General features: G+C 34.0%; 2 pseudogenes; both read left to right on the plus strand.

Moving 5' to 3' along the window:
* Positions 1-206: 206 nt before the first annotated feature.
* Positions 207-17,091, plus strand: LOC118888481 (annotated as a pseudogene).
* Positions 16,583-18,623, plus strand: part of LOC118888483 — a 46,466-nt pseudogene continuing 44,425 nt past the window's right edge.

Here is an 18,623-nt window from a genome sequence, read left to right on the forward strand (position 1 = left end):
TATAATTGCTTTACAATGTTGTGTTAGTTTCTGCTATACAGCAAAGTGAATCAGCTATATGTATACTTATATCCCCATATCCCCTCCCTCCCACCCTCCCTATCCCACCCCTCTAGGTCATCACAAAGCATTGAGCTGATCTCCCTGGAGGTAGAGATTTAAAGAACAAACTCTTAAACGGAGATGAACAATACAATAACTGAAATGAAAAACACACTAGAAGGAATTAATGGCAGAATAAATGAGGCAGAAGAACAGGTAAGTGAGCTGGAAGACAGTGGTGGGAATCAGTGCCACAGGACAGAATAAAGAAAACAGAATGAAAAGAAATGAGGGCAGTGTAAGAGACCTCTGGGACAACATTAAATGCACCAATATTCACATTATAGGGGCCCCAGAAGGAGAAGAGAGAGAGAAAGGACATGAGAACATTTTTGAAGAGAAAATTAATTAATGTAAACTCTTATATCAACAGGCTAAAAAAAGAAAAATCACATGATCATAGCAATAGATGCAGAAAAAGCATTTGACAAAATCCAACACCCATTTGTGATTAAAAAAAAAAAAAAAACCTTGCAATAAACTAGGAATGCAGGGGGAACTACCTCAGCCTGATAAAGATGATCTATCTACATAAAACCTACAGCTTGATACTAATGGTGAGAAACTAGCAGCTTTCACACCAAGATCAGATAAAAGGCAAAGATGTCCCCTGTCACCACTCCTTTTTAACATTGTACTGGATTCTAGCTAAAGCAAAGACAAGAAAAGGAAATTAAAGGAATACATTTTGGATAGGAAAAATATATAACTGACTTTGGTTGGAAATGACATGTTTGTCTATGTAGAAAATATGAATTGACAAAACAAAAACCAAAAATACCTTCCCAGAACTGAAACAATTATAGAAAGGTTTCAGGATACAAGGTTTTTCAGTCACTTTCGTAGACACCGGCAACAAACAAGTGGAATTTGAAGTTAAAAACACAGGTCTATTTACGTTCATACTCTCCAAAATGAAATTGGTATAAATCTAACAAAATATGTACAAGATCTATATGAGGAAAACTATAAAATTCTGATCATAGAAATGAACTGATTTAATGGAGATAGTATCAATACATGTTCATGGATAAAGAAGACTCGACATTTTCAAGATGTATGTTTTTCCCAATTTGATGAATAGCTTCAAGGTAGTCCTAATAAAAATTCCAGCAAGTTATTTTGTGGATATCAACAAACTGATTCTAAAGTTTATATGGAGAGACAAAATACCCTGCATTACCAACCTGTTATTCGAGAAGAAGAGCAAGGTTGAAAGATTCACACTACTCTACTTCAAGACTTATTTTAAAGCTACAGACAGTAATCAAGATATTGTTGTATTATTCCCCCCAATAGACAAATAGATTAATGAAACAGAATAGGTAGCCCAGAAATAGACCCAAGTGAAAATTGATATATATGACAAAAGAGCACATATATGATATATATGCCAGTATGGTAGTGGCACAAAAACAGAAATATAGATCAATGGAACAGGATAGAAAGCCCAGAGATAAACCCACGCACATATGGTCACTTTATCTTTGACAAAGGAGGCAAGAAGATACAATGGAGAAAAGACCGCCTCTTCAGTAAGTGTGCTGGGAAAACTGGACAGCTAAACGTAAAAGAATGAAATTAGCACACTCTCTAACATCATACACAAAAATAAACTCAGTGTTGATTAAAGACCTAAATGTAAGGCTGAATACTATAACACTCTTAGAGAAAGATATAACAGAACACTCTTTGACATAAGTCACAGCAACATCCTTTTTGACCCACTGCCTAGAGTAATGAAAATAAAAACAAAAATAAATGGGACGTAATTAAACTTAAAAACTTTTGCACAGCAAAGGAAACCATAAACAAAATGAAAAGACAGCCCTCAGAATGGGAGAAAATATTTGCAAATGAAGCGACCCACAAGGGATTAATTTCCAAAATATACAAACAGCTCATGCAGCTCAATATCAAAAAAAAAAAACAAAAACCAAACCCAATCATAAATGGGCAGAAGATCTAAATAGACATTTCTCCAAAGAAGACATACAGATGGCCACGAGACACATGAAAAGATGCTCACCATCACTAATTATTAGAGAAATGCTATCAAAATTACAATGAGGTATCACCTCACACCAGTCAGAATGGCCATCATCAAAAAATCTACAAACAATAAATGCTGGAGAGAGTGTGGAGAAAAGGGAACCCTCTTGCACTGTTGGTGGGGATGTAAATTGGTACAGCCACTATGGAGAACAGTATGGAGGTTCCTTAAAAAACTGAAAATAGAGCTACCATTTGATCTAGCAATCCCACTCCTGGGCGTATATCTGGAGAAAACCATAATTTGAAAAGATACATGCACCCAATGTTCATTGCAGCAGTATTTACAATAGCCAAGACATGGAAGCAACCTAAATATTCATTGATGGATGAATGGATAAAGATGTGGTACATATGTACAATGGAATATTACTCAGCCATAAAAAAGTACAAAATAATGCCATTTGCAGCAACATGGATGGACCTAGAGATTGTCATGCTGAGTGAAGTAAGTGAAACACAGACAAGTATCATATGATATTGCTTATATGTGGAATCCGTAAAAAAGGTTACAGATGAACTCATTTACAAAACAGAAGTAGAGTCACCGATGTAGAAAACAAACTTACGGTTACCAAGGGATAAAGCGGGGGAAGGGATAAATTGGGAGATTGGGACAGACATATACACACTACTATATATAAAATACATAACTAATTAGAACCTGCTGTATAGCACAGGGAACTCTACTCAATACTCTGTAATGGCCTATATGGGAAAAGAATATAAGAAAAAAAGGAGTGGATATATGCATATGTATAACTCATTCACTTTGCTGTACATCTGAAACTAACACAACACTGTATTAATAAAAATAATTTTTAAATAACAAAAAATTTAAAAAACCCAATTTAAAAAAATGGGTCAAAGATGTTAATAGACCCCTCACCAAAGAAAATATACAGGTCAAAATAAACATATGAAAAGACTTAATGTAAAAAACAAATGCAAATTTAACCATCAGTGTGATACCTCTGCACACCTATTAGAATGGCCAACTTCTGAAACACTGACCATACCATATTTTGGCAAGGATGTGGGGCAGCAGTAACTCTCCTTCATCACTGGTGGCGATTCAAAATGTTGTAGCCACTTTAGAAGACAGTTGGCAGTTTCTTAAAAAGTAAACATACTCTTACCATAAAATCCAGCAGTTGCGCACTTTGACATTTACCTGAAGAGTTGAAAACTGAAGTTCACACAAAAATCTACACATGGATGTTTATAGCAGCTTTATTCATAATTGACCAAATGTGGAAGAATTAAGATGTCTTTCAGTAGGTGAAGGAATAAATAAGCTGTGGTACATTCAGAGAATGGAATATTTAATTCTAAAATGAAATGATATATGAAGCCATGAAAAGACATGAATGATTCCTTCATATGTGCATATTATAAAGTGAAAGAAGCCAGTCTGAAAAGGCTATATAATGTATGATTCCAACTATATGACATTGTAGAAAAGAGAATACTATGGAGAATGTGAAAGGATCAGTGGTTCTCAGAGGTTGGGGTAGGGTGGAATGAACATGTACAGCACAAAAGATTTTTAGGGCAATGAAAATACTCTGTATGATATGTTAACGATGGATATATGTCACTATACATTCTATGTACCCATAGAATATACAACACTGAGAGTGAACCATAATGTAATCTGTGGATTTGGGTGATTAAGATATCTCAGCGTAGATTTGTCACTTGTAACAAATGTGCCATTCTGTTAGGGGACATTGATAATGAGGGAGGATATGCATGTGGTGCAGCTTGCATATGGGAAATCTCTACTCTCTCTTAAATTTTGCTGTGATCCTGAAACAGCTCAAAAAAATAAAAACCATAGGGGAAGAAACAAAGAGAAGAACAGAGAACTACAAAAACAAAAAGGAAACAAGTAATAAAATGGCAATAAGTACACACCTATCAATAATTACTTTAAATGTCAACGGACTAAATGCCCCAATCAAAACACACAGGGTGGGACTTCCTTGATGGTCCAGTGGTTAAGACTCTGTGCTTCCACTGCACGGGATGTGGGTTCGATCCCTTGTAGGGGAACTAAGATCCCCCATGCCGCATGGCACGGCCGAAAGAAAAAACACACATAGGGTGGCTGATTAGATATAAAAGCAAGACCCATCTACGTGCTGCCTACAAAAGACTCACTTCAGAGCTAAAGACAGACACAGACTGAAAGTGAGGGGTTGGAAAAAAGATATTTCATGCAAATGGAAACAAGAAAGTGAGGGTAATAATACTCATATCAGACAAAACTTTAAAGGGTATAACAAAAGACAAGGGCATGATAATATGATAAAGGGATCAATACAAGAAGAAATTATACTTGTTAACATATATGCACCCAATACAGGAGCATCTAAATATATAAAGTGAATATTAACAAACAAAAGGAGGAATTGGCAATAATATAAGGCAAAAGAAATAAAGCAAAAATAAACAAATGGGACCTAATTAAACTTAAACGCTTTTGCACAGGAAAGAAAACCATCAACAGAATGAAAAGATGACCTACCGAGTGGGAGAAAATATTTGCAAATGATATGACCAACAAGGGGTTAGTATCCAAATTATATAAACAGCTCGTACAACTCCATATCTAAAAAGCAACCCAATTAAAAAATGGGCAGAAGACCTGAACATTTTTCCAGAGAAGATCTACAGATAGTTAATAGGCAGATGAAAAGACGCTCAACATTGTTAATTATTAGACAGAGGTGAATCAAAACAACAATGAGATACCACCTCACATCTGTCAGAATGGCTAACCTCAAAATGTCTGCAAATAACAAACGTTGGCATGAACGTAGGGAAAAGGGAATCCTAGTACACTGTTGGTGGGAATGTAACTTGGTGCAGCCACTGTGGAAAACAGTATGGAGGTTCCTCAAGAAACTAAAAATAGAACTACCATATGATTCAGCAATTCCAGTCTTGGGTATATATCCAAAGAAAATGAAAACATTAATTTAAAAAGATACATGCACCCTAGTGTTCATAGCAGTACCATGTACAATAGCCAAGATATGGAAGCAACCCAGGTGTCCATCAATAGATGAATGGATAAAGAAGAGGTATATATATGTGTGTGTGTGTATATTATACACACACATATGCGTACACACACACAATGGAATATTAGCCATAAAAAAATGAAATTCTACCATTTGCAGCAATGTGGATGGACATTATGCTTAGTGAAATAAGTCAGACTGAGAAAGACAAATACTGTATGGAATCACTTATATGTGGAATCTAAAAATCAAAACAAACAAATGTACGTAGCAGAACAGAAACAAACTCATAATGTCGAAAACAAACTAGTGGTTATCAGTGCGGAAATGGAAGTGAGGAGGTGCAAGGTAGGGGTATGGGATTAAGAGATATGAACTCCTATGTATAAAATATAGAAGCAACAAGATATATTGTATAACACAGGGTATATAGCCATTATTTGGTAATAACTTTTAATGGAATATAATTCATAAAAATACTGAATCAATATGCTGTATATGTGAAACTAATATGATAATTGTAAACAACTGTACTTCCAAAAATAGTAGAGTATGAAAAAAAATCTTATTTTTCAAAAGCGACAATTAGTTAGTGATCATGATGTGCATTGGTTATTTATGTAATAATTTTTGGAATAAAGAGGTAGCAGGAATTTTTTTTTCACTTTACCCATTTACTCAGTTTATACATTATAGTAACTAAAATTCGACTGGTGTTATTTGCAGACAGGTATTATTTAACTAAACCCTGGTAACAGAAATTTGTGACTATTGGAACCGTGCAAAGAGTGCATTGCCTGTAGGAAAGTAAAATTATAGTGAAAATTTTGCTGAATCTCTGTGTGCTGAAAACAACAAAACATTGCCCAAATAACTGATGCAAAACAATTATTAATCAGTTGAAAACACAATATTCTTAATTCTCCCAAATAGATCTATATCTTTAATGGCCATCCTAATTAAGAATAAACTAGGATATTTTTCTAGATATTGACAACATGATTCTAAAATTTGTGGAATGGCATAGTCATTGAAACAGCCAAAATAATTTCAAAGTAGAAAATTATAGGAAAAGAAGTACACAATTTCAAATCTTAGTATACTAAACTATAGTCATGATATCAGTCTGGTTTTAGTCTAAGGATTGAGCCATCAATTAATAGAATAGAGGAGAGTTTACAAGTGGGCCCAAACAAATATGGTCCATAGATATTTTATGAAGTTTGAAGTTGATTTGATGGAAGTATGTTGTCATTTCAACAATTGATGCTGGTAATGATTTCCCATGTATATAATAAAAAATTGACCTCAATGTAGAAAAGATTAATGCACTTTATAAAAAATTAACTCAATGTGGTCATATGCTAAATTTAAAAGAAAATAAGTCTATTGTGTTTTTAAAATAAAACAAAAATTTTCTTTCCATGGACTAGGCAATAAATTTGTGGATAGGACACCAAAAGCATTATCCATAAATGAAAAAATAGGTGAATTTGACTTCATCAAAATTATAATTTTTCTCTCAAAGGAAAGTGCTAGGAAAATGAAAAAAAGAAGTCATAGAGTGGAAGAGTATATTTCAAACACATTTATGTAACACATAACATCTATCTAGAATATATGAAATGCTCTTAAAATTTGACGTTAGAAGAAGTAACCCGGTTTTTTAAATGTGCATAAGCTCAATAGATGTATATAAAGCATTTGGCAATATCGAACTCCTGTTCATATTAAAAACATCTCACAAACTAGGAATAGAAGGTTTCTTTCTCAATCAGATAATATGTATCTAGAAATAACCTACAGCTAACATACTCAGTGACTGAGTACTTTTCCTCTGAATTCAGGAATGAGACATGAATGTCTACTCTTATTTCTTCTATTTGACCTTACAGTAGAAATTTTATCCAGGTCAATTAGGTAAGAAAAATAAATTGCATCTAGATTGGAAATGAAGCACAAAAACTATATTCACAGATGAAATGATCTTGTGTGTGGAAAATCCTAGGTTAACCCACATTACATAATTAGACCTAATACATGATTTCAGAAAGATTGCATGATATAAGATAATACAGGAAAATGAGTTATATTTCTGTATAGTCGCAATGAATAATCTGAATAAATAAATAAATAAGAAAACAATTCAATTTACAATAGTATCCAAAAGAATAAAATGCTTAGGCATAAATTGAACAAAATAAGTGTAAGACTTTTACACTGAGAACCAGAAAAACCACATTGCAAGAAATTTAAGAAGAACTGAGCAATTTGAAAGATACCTCATGTTCCTTAATTGGAAGAATTAGTAATGTTAAGATGGTGTCATCAATGGAATTATGTGTCCCTAAAAGATATGCTAATATTCTAATCTCTGCTTTCTATGAATTTGACCTTATTTGAAAATAGGGCCTTTGCAGATGTCATTAAGTTAATCTGAGGTCATATTAGGGAGATTGGGTTTTTAATCCAATATGACTGGTGTTCTTAGAAGAGGAAAGGGCACAGAGAGACAGAGATACACAGGGAAAATGTCATGTAATTACAAAGGCAGAGATTGACATGATGTGTCTACAAGAACAGGAGCACTAAGGATTGATGGCCACACCAGGAGCTTAGAGAAACATTGAATATGTCCTCTCCTAGAGCCTTCGCAGGAAGCACGACTCTATGAATGCTTTGATTTCAGACTTCTATCTTATAGAACTGTGAGATTATTAATTTTACTTGTGTTAAGCTGACAACTTGATTTCAGACTTCTAGTCTCCAGAACTGTGGAAGAACTAATTTTTCTTTTGTTAAGCTTTCCAGTTGTTGGCTGTTAGGCAGCTATAGGAAATGAATACAATTGACAGTAGTCCCCAAATTGATCTAGAGATTTAGAGAAGTCTCTATCAATGTCCCAGCTGGCATTTTTGTAGAAATTGGCAAGCTGAGTCTAAAATTCATATGGAAATATGGATACAGAATAGACAAAGCAATCTTGAAAAAAACACATTAGAGAACTCATATTTCCTAATTTTAAAGCTTAGTACAGAGAACTAGTAATTAAGACCTCATTGTAAAATTGTATGGATAGATATATAGGTTATATAGGCATATGGGAGGACGGAAATGGAAAGTCCACAAGTATACCCACATATATATGATTAATTGATTTCTGACAAGGGTGTCAAGACACTGCAGTGGGGAATAACAAAATCTTTTCAACAGATAATGTTGGGACAAGTGGATATCCACATACAAATGAATAAATTTGGTCCAGCGACTTCACAGTTTGCAAAAATGAATAAAATATGAATCAAAAACCTAAATTTAAATGCTAACATTGCAACTCTTAAGAGAAAACATAGTTGTACACCTTCATGACCTTGGATTTGATATTAAGTCTAAAGCACAAGCAGCCAAATCAAAATACGGTAACTTTTGTCCTTGAAGAGATACTATCAAGAAAGTGAAATAAAGTACAATAAAAAGCATGAAGTACTGATACATTGTACAAAATGGATGAATTTGAAAATACTATTCAAGTGATGGAATCCAGACCCAAAATGCACCATATTGCATGATTCATTTATGTGAAATGTCTACGATATGAAAATTTATAAAGACAGAAAGTAGAGAGTTGTTTTCAGAGGCTAGAAGGAGTGGTCAGTGAGAAAGTAAAAAGTTGAATTTTATTGTATATGAATTATATCACAATAAAATAAATGTGCAAAAGATGGAAGTATACTTTTTCATTAAAGATAAAGTGATATATAAGCAAATGGAAAAATACTTAGCATCACTTGTCAGTAAGGAAATGCCAATTAGAAATCACTGTGATATCAATAAATCTCTACTAGAATGGCTGAGTAAAAAACCCCAGCATTTCCAAGTGCTGCTAAAGATATAGAATAAGTGGAAGTCTTAAGCATTGTTTATGAAATGGAACAGGTACTTTGTAAAAAGCAGTTTGTCAGTTTTTTATAAAATTAAGCCTATATGCTATAGCCAAGCAGTTGCTCTCATAGTTATTTATCCAAGTTGAAATAATAACCTTTGTTCTCATATAGAACTATTCATTAATGTATACCTTCACAACATAGCAGCTTTTTTGTCAGCCCAAACTTCAAAGAAGTTGAACGGCCTCCAACAGGGTAGTGGATCAATAAAATGTGCTACATCCATTTAATGTAGTATTACTTCGCAGTAAAGCATAATGAATTATTAATACATTTAACAATATAGATGAATCTCAAATGGATTTTGTTAATGTATTCAATAAAAGAATCCATACTGAAAATGCTGACATACAGATGATGTTTCAGCATACACAAAGTATAGTAACCAGAAGAAATTGATGTTTTCCTGAGGTTAAGTATGAAATGATGGGGAACAAAGAAGTGTTTTTTTTTTTTTTTGGTTACAGAAATGTTTCCTGATGCTTGGTGCTATTTAGATGAATCAATGCATTTTTAAAATAATAAACGTGGACACCAGAATATAAACATTTTACACAAACTTTAAAATACATTTTAAAAATAAAGGAAAGCCATTTTCTTCCTCCATACCACGCTGTCCTAATTTTTATTGTTTTGTAGTTTAAATCTTCTAACTTTATAATTCTTCTTTGATAACATCTCAATAGAGGGACCAACAACTTATTCCTTTAATGTGCCGGATGGTAAATGTCTTAAACCTGTGGACCATATTGTCTCTCTCACAGTGCTGAACTCTACTGTCATGTACAAAGCATGTAAATTGATGAGTACGGATGTGTTCCAATAAAAATTTGTTTACAAAAACAGGCTGTAGTTTGATGTCAATGTAGATGGGGGAGTAGAGAACATCAAAAATCTGTCCCATTACAGAAATAACAAGCTTCTAAATACTGTCAGAACAAATTTTGAACTACCATATGATCCAGCAAATCTACTCCTGGGTATATATCTGAAGAAAATGAAAATAAGAATTAGAAAAGATACATGCATCCCAATGTTCATAGCAGCATTGTTTACAATAGCCAAGATAAGGAGGCAACCTCAGTGTCTATCAACAGATGAATGGATAAAGAAGATGTGGTATATATACAATGGAATACTACTCAGCCATAAAAGAGAATGAAATTTTGCCATATGCAGCAACCTGAATGGGCCTAGAGAATATTATATTTCGTGAAGTAAGTCAGAGAAAAACAAATACTATATGAATCACTTTGCTGTATACCTGAAACTAACAGAATATTGTAAATCAACTGTATTTCAATAAAAAAATAGATTCAGATGGTGTTTGAAAATTTGAAGAGATCTATATAAATAAAGGGACTGAACAAGTAACCAAAATATAAAACCTGTCAGTAAAGACCTCTGTCATATGCCTGCACTGGTACATTCTACCAAATATTGTGTTGATAGTAATCACTCAGATTCTTAAAAAAAAATGGAAAGGAGGGAATACTTAGTTATTCTGTATGTCCACATTACTCTGACACCAAAGCCAAGTAAAACCATCACAAGAAGAGAAAATTAATTACCAGTATGTCTTAGAATATAGATTCCAAATTTTTCCAAAAAACTCTACAAAAAAGAATCCAACATCATTTTATCAGAATTATACACCATAAATAAGTAGAATTATTGCCAGTAATACAAGGATAATACGTCACATTAATGTAATGAGGGAAAGAAACCAAAGGATCATCTCAGTTAATACAGAGCAAGAATTTCATAAAAACCAACAAACCTTTCATGATTTCAGAAAAGAAAAAAAAAGTGAATTAGGAATAGGAAATTTCTGAACACGATAAATAGCATTTATGTAAAACACATAGCTAATATCAATGTCAAATGACTGAATGCTTTTCTCCTAAGATCATCAGCAAGACAAATGTACCTGATATCACCATTGCCGTTATATATTGTACTGGATATTGTAGCTCCAGCAACTAGGCTGGAAGAAGGAATGGAAGGCATAGTAATTGGAAAGTAAGAATTAAAACTCTTTTTATACTCCTATTATGTAGAAAATTCCAAGGAATTCACAGAAAGTTTCTAGAGATAATAAGATCAGCAAAATTAAACCATCAGCACTCAAAATTATTTGTATTTCTGTAGCTAATTACAATCTGAAAAGGAAATTTAAAAATTATTTTAAAAATCCATGTACCATAGTAGTCAATAGAATAAAATGCCTAGGAATAAATTTAGCCTGGAGTTGAAGTGTTTGTTCAGTGAAAACTGCAAAACTTTGCTGGAATAAATTAAGGAACATGTAAATAGATGGAAAGACATCCTGTGTAAATGTATTGTAATACAATATTCTTAAGATGTCGTACAACCCATAGTGATCAACAGATTCAGTGCAATTCCTTTCAAAATATGCATAGCCTTTTATGCAGAAATGGAAAAGCTGGTCCTCAAATTCATATGTAATTGCTAAGGTTTGTGAGTAACCAAATCAGTCTTGAAAAAGAGCGAAGTCAGAAGACTTGAATTCTGATTTCAAAACTTACTGCATAGCTGCATTAATCAAAAATGATACAGTCCTGGCATAAGTATGTACATATTGACCAATGAAATAGAATCAAGTTTCTAGAAATAAACCCATATACATATACCCAGTTGCTTATTGATAGGTTTCCAAGATCATTTAGAGGAATGAGTAGTCCCTTCAACAAATGGTGCTTGATAGCTGGATTTCCACACGCAGAGGAATGAAGCTGAACCCCTACCAACAAATGGAGCTTGGACAAATGGACTCAGCAATGAAGATGTACCATATACAAAATTAACTCAATGTGCATCAACATCCCAAATGTAAGAGCTAAATCTCTGTAACTTTTAGTAGAAAACATAGGAATAAACCTTCATGACCTTGGATTTGGCAATAGAATATTAGATGTGATATCTAAAGTCTAAGTACATAAATAAATAATAAATATATTAGATGCTATCAAAAATCAACACTTTTGTGCATGATAGGACATTACCAAAGAGGAAAAAGGCAACATGCAGAAGATGAGAAAATACAAAGCATATGCCCAATACAGGTTGAGTATCAAGGATGTGTTATGTATTAAAAACGAAAAAGCAAAACTTTTACATCTCAACAAGTAGACAACCCAATTAAAGAATGGGCAAAAACTTGAAAAGACATTTCTTCAAAGAAAATGTATAAATGGACAAAAAGCACATGAAAGATGCTTCATATTATTTGACATAAGTGAGGTAAAAGCAGAGCCATGAGATAATTTCATATCCACTAATGTGTTTGTAATTTTAAAAGCATGAAAAAGAAAAGTGTTGGCACGAATATACATAAATTGAATCTTGTCCACATAGCTGGTATTTAAAATGGTTCAGCTGCTGTGGAATACAGTGCAAATGTCCACAGAGACAATGAAATTTTGGTATATGCCTGCAGTGGAGTATTATTAAGCCACAGAAGTCATGAGGTACTGACAACATGCTAAATTTGGATGAACCTACAAAGCATTATGCTAAGTGAGTGAAACCAGACACAAAAAGTCACATGTTATATGATTTTATACATATAGACATTACTTTGAGAAAGAATTTTGATTATTTGCTGCCAGGAACTAGGAAGAGAGGGAATGTGGAGAAACTGCTTAATGACTATAGGGCTTTACTTTGTAGTGATGAAAATGTTTCCTACTAAATCATGTGAATGTGCTAAATGCCACTAATGTGTTCACTTTAAATTGTTATTTTTAAGTTATGTGAACGTCACCTCAGGAAATTATATTTTTAAAAATCTGCCAATAAAGAAGCCCAGTACTAAGTGGTTTCACTGGTGAATTCTTCCAGATGTTAAGGAAGAATGAATACCGCTCTTTTCAGCCTCTCTCCAAAAATACAATTGAGGGAACATTTTAAAATTCATTTTATGAGATAACATTTCCATGATACCAGTGTCAGACAAACACAAAGACAAAACCTATGGGTCAGTATACCTTATGAATATAAATGCCAAAAACCTTAAAGTACTAGTTAAAAATTGTGACAACATGCTAAAAGGGATTATACACCATGAGCAAAATGGGATTTTTTTCCAGAATTGCAAAGATGATTCATCATACACAAATCAATGTTACATACCATATTAATAGTAGAAAGGAAAAAAATAACACGTGATAATTCATTTCAAAGAAAGCATTAGACAAAATACATACCCGTTCATGATATATAAAGCTCTACAAACTAGGAATAGAATGGAATTTCCTCAACATGATGAAAGGCATTTATGAAAACCATGTAACATAGTTAAAGGGGAAAGATGGCTGTCTCCTTATGACCAGAAATAAAACTAGGATGCCTCTTGTATTCAACTTTGCACTAGAAGTTTCAGCCAGAACAATTAGCCAAGAAAAAGAATAAAATATATCGAAATTGGAAATGAAGATGTAAAATTGTCTCTATTCTCATGATATTGTCATACATACAGAAAATCCTAAAGAATACATGCAAAAAACTGTTAGATCTTATAAGAAATTCAGCAGTGTTTCAAGAGTATACAGAAAAATCGGTTATATTTTTGTGTACTAACAATGGACAATACATAAAGGCAAATAAGCAATTCCATTTACAATATCATAAATAATAAAATATGTAGGGTACATTTATTCAAATAGATGTGAGACTTGTAAATTGAAATCTACACAACATTGCTGAAAGAAATTAAACAAATGGAAAGACATCCTGTGTTCATTTATTGGAAAACATATTTAACATGCCATCAGCCCATAAGGCAATATACAGATTTAATGTGATCCTTATCAAAGTCTCAACTGCCTTTTTTTACAGAAACGGAAAAGCTGTACCTAAAATAAGTATGAAATTGCAAATAACCTGAATAGCCTAAACAATCTTGAAAACTATAAATTTGGATGATTTACACTTTTTTCAAACTATAACAAAGCAATAGTAATCTTGAACAGTATGATATTTGTGTAAGGATAGACATATAGGCCAATGTCATAGAAATGAGAGTTCAGAAATACAACTTATGGCTAATTGATTTTCCAAAAGGTTGCCAAGACCATTCAATTATGAAAGAGTAGTGTTAGCAGATGGTCCTTTGACAACTGGAGATCAACATATAAAAGAATGTAATTGGACTTTTAACTCATAACCTTTACAGAAATTAACTCAAAATCTATCAAAAGCTAAATATACAAGCTAATACTGTAAAAATCCATAATTGAAAATGTATAGTAAAATTTTCTTGATCTTTAATTTGGCGATCAATTCTTAGATATGACACTGAAAGTAAAATCATCAAAAGAAATAATAAATTACAGTATACCTCATTGCAGTTGGTTTTATTGCACTTTGGGTACATTGTGTTTCTTACAAATTTAAAGTTTGTAGCAACCCAGCATTGAGCAAGTGTATTGATACCATTTTTCCAACAGCATTTCCTCACTTTATATCTCTGTGTCATATTTTGGTAATTCTTGCAATATTTCAAAAATTTTCATTATTATATTTGTTGTGGTGATCTGTGATCAATGATCTTTGATGTTACTATTGTAATTGTTTTAGAAAATCACATACCACATCCATATAAGACAGTGAGCTTAATCAATGTTGTATGTGTTCTGAATGCTCCACTGACATGCCGTTTTCCTGTTTCTTTCCCTCTCCTCAGGCCTGTCTATTCCCTGAGAAACAACAACAATGAAGTTAGGCCAGTGGATATCCCTACAGTGGCCTCTAAGTGTTCAAGTGAAAGGAAGACTCGCACATCTCTCACTTTAAATCAAAAGCTAGAAATGATTAAGCTTAGTGGGGAAGGCATGTTGAATGCCTACACAGGCCAAAAACTAGGCCTTTTGTGCCAGTTAGCCAAGTTGTGAATACAAAGGAAAAATTCTTGAAGGAAATGAAAAGCGCTTCTCCAGTGAACACATAAATGATAAGCAAAACAGCCTTATTGCTGATACTGAGACAGTTTTAGCAGTCTGGATAGACGAACAGACCAGCCTCAACATTCCCTTAAGCCAAAGCCTAATCCAGGGCAAGGCCCTAGCTCTCTTCAATTCTATGAAGGTTGACAGAGATGAGGAAGCTGCAGAAGAAAAGTTTGAAGCTAGCAGAGGTTCGTTCATGAAGTTTAAGGAAAGAAGCCATCTCCATAACATAAGAATGCAAGGTGAAGGAATAAGTGCTGATGTAGAAGCTGCAGCAAATTATTCAGAAGATCTAACTAAGATAATTAATGAAGGTGGCCACACTAAACAACAGATCTTCAATGTAGACAAAACAGCCTTCTATTGGAAGAAGTGCATCTAGGACATTCATAGCTACAGAGGAGAAGTCAATTCCTGGCTTCAGAGGACAGGCTGACTCTCTTGTCAGGCTAATGCAACTGGTAACTTTGAGTTCAAGCCAGTTGTCATTTACCATTCTGAAAATCCTAGGGTTCTTAATAATTATGCTAAATCTACTCTGCCTGTGCTCCGCAAATGGAACAACAAAGCCTGGATGAGAGCACAGCTGCTTACAACATGGTTTACTGAATATTTTCAGCCTACTGTTGATACCCACTGCTCAGCAAAAAGAGATTCCTTTCAAAATATTGCTGCTCATTGACAATGCATCTGGTCACTCAAGAGCCCTGGTGGAGATGTACAATGAGATTAATGTTGTTTTTATGCCTGCTAACACATAATCCATTCTGCATCCTGTCGGTTAAGGAGCAATTTCGACTTTCAATTTTTATTATTTAACAAGTACATTTTGTAAGACAATACCTGCCATAGATAGTGTTTTCTTTGATGTTTTGGGCAAAGTAAATTGAAAACCTTCTGGAATGGATTCACCATTCCAGATGTCATTAAGAACATTCGTGATTCATGGGAAGAGGTCAGAGTATCAGCATTAACAGGAGTTTGGAGGACATTGATTCCAGCCCTCATGGATGACTTTGAGAGGTTCAAGACGTCAGTGGAGGAGGTAACTCCAAATGTGGTGGAAATTGGAAAAGAACCAAAAACTAGGAGTGGAGCCCGAAGATGTGACTGAATTGCTGCAATCTCATAATAAAACTTTAATGGGTGAAGAGATGCTTCTTATGGATGAACTAAGAAAGTGATTTCTTGAGATGGAGTCTACACCCATTAAAGATGCTTTTGAATATTGTCCAAATGACAAGAAAGGATTTAGACTATTACACAAACTTGGTTGATAAAGTAGTGGAAGGGTTTGAGAGGACTGACTCCAATTTTAAAGTTCCACTGTGGGTAAAATGCTACCAAACAGCATTGCATGTTACAGCGAAGTTGTTCGTGAAAGGAAGAGTCAATTGATGTGGCAGACTTCACTGCTGTCTTATTTTAAGAAATTGCCATAGCCACTCCAACCTTTAGCAACCACCACCCTCATCAGTCAGCAGCCATCAACATCAAGGCAATATCCTCCACAAGCAGAAAGGCAACTACTCACTGAAGGCTCAGGTGACAGTATTTTTTAGTTAAGGTATGTACATTGTTTTTTAGGCATAATGCCACTGCATACTTAATAGACTACAATGTAGTGTAAATATAACTTATTTTCACTGGGAAATCTAAAAATTCATTTAACTCAACTCATTTTACTGTGATATTTGCTGGAACAATACACTCACTATCTCAGAGGTATGCCCGTAGTTGGACCTTATCCAACTTACAAACGTGCACCATAGCACACTCTGAGGGAAGTGAAAAGACAGCTCATAGAATGGGAGAAAATACTTGGAAATTATGTTTTTGAGAACTTACTAGCATGAAGAATATATAAAGAACACTTCCAAGTAAAAAACAGAAGAAAAGTATAATTTAGAAATGCACCAAGGACATAAATATTTCTCAAAAGTTAATATACCAGGAGCCATAAGTACATGAAAAGAATTTTAATATTTTTACTTGAGAAATGCAATTCAAAATAACCATGAGATATCACTTCACATTTTGGGTATAAAATGAAAAATGGAAAATAATAAATGTTGCTAAGGATGTGGAGAAGTTGGGATTTTTGTTCTTTGTTATGGGGGGATGTCAAACAGTGAGGCTACTGTGCAAAACAGTATGGTGGTTCCTCAAAAATTTATAGAATCTCTGTGACCCACCAATTCCACACAAAGGTATATTCCTCAGTTAAAGGAATATTAATGTTCAAGTAGAAATTTTGTATGGAAATATGTATAGCCACACTATTTGCCATAGTCAAAGGGTGTGTAAATGGAATAAGACCCTTATGTGTCTGGTTTCTTTTACTTAGCACAATGATTAAGAGGAACATACATGTCATACTGTGTATCCATAATTCATTCCTGTTTATAGATGAATAATATTGCAGTATATGGACATACTACATTCTTTACACATCCATCACCTCATGGTGATTGGCACAGAAAACATTTGAAGAAATAATAATAATGTTTGGTGAAAGACATAAATGTGCAGATTCAATAAGCATTGTGACCTTGAAGAGAATAAACCCAAATGCATACTGATACACAGTGTAATCAAACGATGAAAGCCAATGATGAAGAAAAAATTTTGAAAGTTCCTACCAAAAATCAGTTTATTATTTATAGGGTAATGGTAATTTGAATAAATAACTGTATTTCTTACGAGATACTACAGAGTCCAGAAAATAGAACATCTTTAAAGTGCTGAAGGTAAAATGAATCCAGAAGTCTATCACTAGGAAAAATACCCTTTTAAATGAATTCAAGATTATTCTTAAATGAAGGAAAACCTAGATAATTTTTTATCACAAAAATGCTCTAAAATAAATGATAATGGTTTTCTTCAGGTAGTGACACCAGAGAGAAACTTGGTACTTCAAAGGGATAAAGTTTGAGCAAGTAACGGTAAATATCTGGGCATATACGATAACTGTTTTTCTCCTAAACCCTTTAAAAAGTACATGACTCTTGGAAACAAGATTATAACATTGCCTGAGAGGAATTTCAATATATTTAGATATTAAATTATGGTAACAACATAAAGCAGGTGTTGGGAGGTAATTTTAGCACAGGGCAGGTTTTTTGTTTTTCTTTTCTTTTTAGGTATTTTTAATTTATTTTATTTTTATTTATTTTTGGCTGTGTTGGGTCTTCGTTGCTGCATGTGGGCTTTCTCTAGTTGCGACGAGTGGGGGCTACTCTTTGTTGTGGTGCGCGGGCTTCTCGTTGCAGTGGCTTCTCTTGTTGCAGGGCACAGGCTCTAGGCGCATGGGCTTCAGTAATTGCAGCACGTGGGCTCAGTTGTGGCACACGGGCTCAGTATTGGTGGTTCGCAGGCTCTAGAGTGCAGGCTCAGTAGTTGTGGTGCACGGGCTTAGTTGCTCCGCGGCATGTGGGATCTTCCTGGACCAGGGCTCGAACCTGTGTCCCCTGCATTGGCAGGCGGATTCTTAACTGTTGTGCCACCAGGGAATCCCACAGGGC

Source organism: Balaenoptera musculus, chromosome X (genome assembly GCF_009873245.2).
Source record: "Balaenoptera musculus isolate JJ_BM4_2016_0621 chromosome X, mBalMus1.pri.v3, whole genome shotgun sequence".
NCBI classification, from domain to species: domain Eukaryota; kingdom Metazoa; phylum Chordata; class Mammalia; order Artiodactyla; family Balaenopteridae; genus Balaenoptera; species Balaenoptera musculus.